Source organism: Penaeus japonicus, unplaced genomic scaffold (assembly GCF_977035675.1).
Source record: "Penaeus japonicus unplaced genomic scaffold, GWHDUDI00000001_assembly GWHDUDI00000001, whole genome shotgun sequence".
Taxonomy (NCBI): Eukaryota; Metazoa; Arthropoda; class Malacostraca; order Decapoda; family Penaeidae; genus Penaeus; species Penaeus japonicus.
The window spans coordinates 37,411,584-37,416,583 of NW_028234403.1; positions in this window are offsets into that span (position 1 = coordinate 37,411,584).

Consider the following 5,000-nt stretch of genomic DNA (forward strand, 5'->3'; position numbering starts at 1 on the left):
TTACTCCGGTGTCTGAATAATTGTAGTTCGTTCTAGCATACAAAAGTTGTATTTTTTTCAAAGCGTTGTCTGCAGCGTCACAAAGTCTCAAATGTTGCCACTTCGCAGGTGTAGCAAAGACACTGTCGGACGTACAACAGCGAAAGTGTTCTAACGCTTTAACAAAACTAGCCGGCACGCTCATAGTGCAACCCCGTGCCAGGGCGGCGCGCCTGTGAAAGGATAATCTTTAAAATCTTTAGATCTTTCCTCTAAAAAAAAAAAAAAAAAAAATATATATACATAGGACACTCAGGTCTAGGACAGTTTATGTCAAAAAGTAAATGTGACTTTATTTAAGGCTTAAGAAAATATTATACCCACGACAAATACTTCGTTTCTACTTTGTTTTAATTGGCATGCTAAATAAAGTTAAATATGTTAACATCATATTTATTTGATCATGAAAACTGAAGTCTATTTGTCGAAATAGCTGTTTCGCAGATTAGTAGTCAGTAGATAGATATTATTTGTGCAAATATAATGAATTCCATGATATCAATTAAAACAAAATTAATGTTAAGCTGGCTTTTAATATTTTACTTATGCACCTAGATGTGATATACATTATATATTTCCACTGTAATAAAACACAAATTATCCTCGCATGCGGGGAGACTTTTCATTTTACTGGCAATTGAATAATGATAATATTCAACGTAGATGGCAGAAGTAATATTGAAAATGGATAATACCTAACAATACATTACTAGTGCTAAGTCTTAAATATCTCCCAATTTCTAAAGATAGCAACATGAACTGGAATAACATCGCATTCCAAGAACACAGATTTTACGAACAGTACCCCGCCTAAACACGGACTATTCTATTGTCATTACTTAACCCGATAAAGGCAAAGGATTTGTTAATCTTGACAAATTTCAATATATTGAAAAGTTTAACAACCTCAGTGGTATGTCAAATTCTAAAGTGATACATGATTAGCCTTTTACTATCATCAATAGAACAGAAGATAAACCTAACCATCCTATAAATTTACTTATGGAAAATACGATTACTTAATAAACATTCCGATTCCTATCTCCTGTATCCTCCTGGGGTGTTCTCTATGGACTCCTCAAAATTCACAAAAATGGTATCCCATTTAGGCCATCCTTAGTGCTTTGGTCACTTGGATTAGCTTCCGTTACTTCAACATCATAGTACCAGGAGACTTTGTAGTCGCTGGTCCATGGACGAGTCGTAGGGATAGTAAGTGAGGCTGCATGATTGCTGCCCCTATCCAGACATCCACATTATGAGAGGTAGGTATCTGTTTTTTTCCTGAGCCACTCAGTAAAGGCAGTAGTAAAGCCCTGCTAGTTTGCCCTTTCAACTTTCCATCTGTGAATGTGCAATGCCTCAGGGGCTGGTCCAGCGCCCGAGAGGGGGACAGTGATCTTAAAATGGTAGCCCGTGACGGTCTGATCAACTGACCATTTGATTCTCTGCATCAGAACCGCGGTGGCAAAGGTGAAATCAAAGGCCCACCTTTGATTTTTGAGGAGAGCGATCTCCAGGCGAAGTGCCCCCCCCCCCCACTCCCCCTTCACTGATGTCTAAGACTCCACGGACCGACGGCTATGCACTTGTACAACCCTCGACCAGAGGACCTCAACGACGAGAGGTTCAACACGATCTCCACAGTGAATGGAAATCTCGATACTGGAATAGGGGATGCCCACCCTATCAAGGGTGATCAGGCCCCTAACTCCGTAAGTGCTAAGCAAAGAAGAAAAAAAATGCGCTAAGAAGTGGACCGAGTCTCCCGTGAAAATCTCATAGAGCATAACAATGTTCCTCGATCGTACGATTGTAGAATGCTTAGATGGAGAGCCATGACACTACGAAATGGTTATCTCTTTGTCCCCCTGGGGCATCCAAATCGGACGCACACGTGATGGTGTCGTCAGAACCGCCAGGCTGTGAAAGCTCCATGGAGTATTCCTCTCCAGAGGCAGTTGCGAGAATTGATAACTTCTCCTTGTGTTGTCCTTATACAAACAGGAGCAAGGAATAAAGGAATAAACATTTTAATAGAACAGAAGAACTGAATCAGATAGACTCAGAGAGAGACTCTGAATAAGTAGACAGGAGTCTGAAGTCTTTAGCTGACACTCCCTCATTGTACTGTATTATACTATAATAGAACAGTTCAGTTTTGAGAGATTTGCGAAAGCGAAGCTTCACCCGTGCTACATGCACAAGGCTTCTGTCAGCTCAGCTATAAGTGCTGACTCATCTGATCATCATAAATGAATGCTTATCGAGGCAGTCTGATTGCATGCAGGCGCTCAAGTTGCCATGTAAGCAAATGGCATAATCGTCTCACCAGCCCAGTGGCTGTCGTTTGTGGTGGCGTATGGTGCGTCACAATGATCACAGCAGCAGTCATCATAATCAACGGTAGGTGTGACCTGCCATGCACAAGGGTAGCTTATTCTCAGTCTGTGAAGACTGACTTTAGCACTCCTTGATATTCTTGAGGAGGCTATCAGTGGCTCATAGCCAATGGGTCTGAGTATCAACTGGCTGAAGGAGAGGTTCTCGCTTCCTCTCTATAGCCCTGCAAGACACCATGCTGCCCTGCAGCTGCCGTTTTGTGCCTTAGCAGTTCTCGGCTAGGATGAACGATATGACCATACAAGGGTTCTTTCCTGCTGTTGTCTGACAACATGTTAGCAAGGTCATTCCCTTTTATACCAGCATGGCTTGGGATCCATTTAAGCAAAATGTGGATACCCAGGGCCAGGATTCTCTGAGTAATGGGAAGTATTGGAACAATCGTGGAAACTCCGTGACATGGGGGTAGGCTTACCACAATAGTTACACGAGCGAAAAAAAATCATGTTTTTATTGTACTTTTTCTTACCAATACTTCATATGAACATTCATGTACTACGTTTGGAAAGTAATATCTATATTGGATATATTAGGCATCATTGTCCTAGACTTGGATTACAAACCCTTTTAAGAAAACATAGATTCTCTGCTGATTTTGAGTTTATTTACCTCTTGGCGGACTTTCCGAAGGAGAGTTAAGTTAAATGAATAGTAAAAGTACTAATGAACGTAAAATTAAATATAACTATATGAAATATGTATACATTAGATCTATATGTATGATATATTAAAGATACACATATATGTACAATATACATACATAAAATAAGGAAGATTTATACATAAACACACAATCCCTCTCATCCAGTTACCAACGGCGCGTTCGTGGAATGGTTGTCAATTCTTTAACCAGGAACAAGTACAACGACTGATTCATACCAAAATTGAATTATCTTTTGTTAGTGATACCTGTGATTGTAGTTTCTCTTATGAATTTGTCGTATGGACAGTGCCATTCATCCAAAACATGTTAACTTTGGAACGGTTGGTAACCTGAAGCTGCTGACGCAGACTTGCCACGCTTTTGCGTCCTAGTTTTAAAATACCGCCTTCGTGACGTGAACACGACATGAACATGACATGGCCACGGCACGTAGAATATGTCCTAGAATACGGCCGATAGTCTAGGTAAGGGGAGTCCATGCCCTTAACCAATAGTGTCTCCTTCAGGAGGTATTTGCAAAGAGCTCATGGTTCTGTGCAAATCATCTGTGCACCTTCTTTCTTAGCTGCAAATTCGATGGAGACTGTGTGACCTTAGCAAGAAATTGGGCTGCCATTTGATTGATTCAAGTGTCCAGGGGGAAAAGACTGGCCTCCACAAGAAGGTCGATAAAAATCTAGTCCACTCAGACTGCCTCATTTTGCCGTTTCCTAAGTCCAGGCTTGACTGATCAGGGTAAAGGTCGATTTACACACATCAGTGACGTATCAGTGCCGTGTCCGCTCAATGCTTCAGTATCAGTGAAAAAAAAATATCGTTGCTTCGAATTCAACCGAAGCATTCACACACGTCCGGCGCAGTACAGTGTTTTAACTCTCAGTGGCCGTTCCGTCTCCGTTCCGTCAAGTTGAATATCGTCGCCACCGATAGATTTTCACGGACGCTGGACGAGTGTTCTGAACTCTCAAGAAAATGGATGACGAACTTCTGAATGAACTGGTGCGAAATCATACAGTTCTTTATGATCTGTCCCAACCAAAATATATGGATTGCAATTTCAAACAAGATATATGGAATAAAGTAGGAGAAGAAATGGCCTTTCTCCAGTGGGTGTCTTGTTTCTTCAGTTGAGTCTCCATTTTTACTGAACAATATCCTGAAGCAGTTTTTGGACATTCTAAAGTACTGGAAAATTTTTGTTTCATCATCAGTTAATTCCTTGAACAGAGTCGCAAACTCTCCTTCAGTGTCTCTTTTCTGCCAAGCTTCATGTACCCACTTTCTCTTCACTTTTTGTTCTGCCTCTTCCTCTTCATCAAGGATTATGGCAATCATTGCCAACTCCACGTCCGAAAACTTTGCCATCCTGGAAAACACTGATTTCACGCTGTACGACATTACCACGGATGTGTGTGCATAGCCGTCACGGAAACAACACGGATATCACTGACACTGAGCGGACACGGCACTGATACGTCACTGATGTGTGTGAATCGACCTTAATAGAAGCGTAGTCCACAATGGGACAAACAGCGTGCACATAGAATAACCTTAGTACATGGTGGCCAGCCCCTAGGCGCCACCCTGACATAGCTCTCATGACAGAGAATCTTGCTTTGGTTCAGTCTATGAGATATTTAATCTCAGAGTGGAAGATGGGGTTCCTGTCAACCTATACCTGCAGGTATTGAAAGACGTGAACCCACTCTAGCTTTAGCCCTTGGATTCGCAGCCTTTCGTCCTAGACATTGAGTTTCTGCGCCGTTGCCTTAGCTTTGGCTGCTGAGATCTTAAGCCTGGCCATGCAGCATTCCTCAGACATGAGGTCCATGCAACGCTGGGCCTTTCTTATTACATTCTCATTCTTCCTCCCAGCAGAGATAATTGAGATCAT